A 987-nucleotide genomic window follows, 5' to 3' on the forward strand; every position below is an offset into this window, starting at 1 on the left:
ATATTCCCCCCCTTTAAGGCCAGATCTCACTATGTAGTGTAGATTGGCCTTGAACTCACTTATGTAACCCATACTGGTCTTGAACTCATGGTTCCCGAATCTTTCTGTTTGTGAGCAATTCAGTTCATGAGCAGAAATGTTTAGCAAATTTTACTTCTGTTGACAAACTCCACATCAGTTGAGGAACATGACTTTAGCAGTCTTTGCCACTCTGACAAGTGGTTGTGGCTTTCTCCAGTTGAGATAGTGGTCACAGACAGAGCCACGCCCACCTTCTGTGACTCTTTAACACATACTGTACTGTACAATAGTATTCAACTGGCGCCGGGGAGATGGCTCAGTGGAATAAGTGCTTCCCTGGCAAATGCAAGGGCCTGAGTTCAATCCCCAGTTCCACCAAAAAAAAAAAAATTAAATAGTATTCAACCTAGCATGGCTCAAAAAAAAGTGCAGAACAGTAATGAAGATGACAAGACCATGTAGAGCAAAAATGGTAAGAAGAAGATGGTTTGGAAGAAAATAAGCATAGAAATGAAGAAGGAAATTGAAGAAAAGCATAAGCATGTGTTGTTCTGTGACTGATCTGGCCTCAGAATACAGGATGCTAAAGTCAACAATCTCTACTACTTTGAAAAATAAAGATGCCATCAGAGGAGATGATGTGGCAAAAGGAGTCACAATATTAACAACCCCAGGACACAAGTACTAAAACATGTGGGGAAATTTTTGCGAGTTTGAAGGAGAAACAGCTAGCAGGTGATAGTGTTGGTGAAACTATGATCTGTGAAAAAGCCAGGAAATTGCACATGATTTACTGCAAGAAAACCCTTCTACAAGTACAAGAAGTGATAAATTCAAAGCCAATAGGGCATGGTTTGATAAATTCTGCAAGTGGCATCCACAGTGAGGCATAAAGTTCCAATAAGGCTGCTGCAGAAGCCTACAAGAGCCCACTCTGCCTTGGAGCCAGCTGAATATGGACTGAAA

This window comes from Octodon degus, unplaced genomic scaffold (genome assembly GCF_000260255.1).
Source record: "Octodon degus isolate 3935 unplaced genomic scaffold, OctDeg1.0 scaffold00018, whole genome shotgun sequence".
NCBI classification, from domain to species: Eukaryota; Metazoa; Chordata; class Mammalia; order Rodentia; family Octodontidae; genus Octodon; species Octodon degus.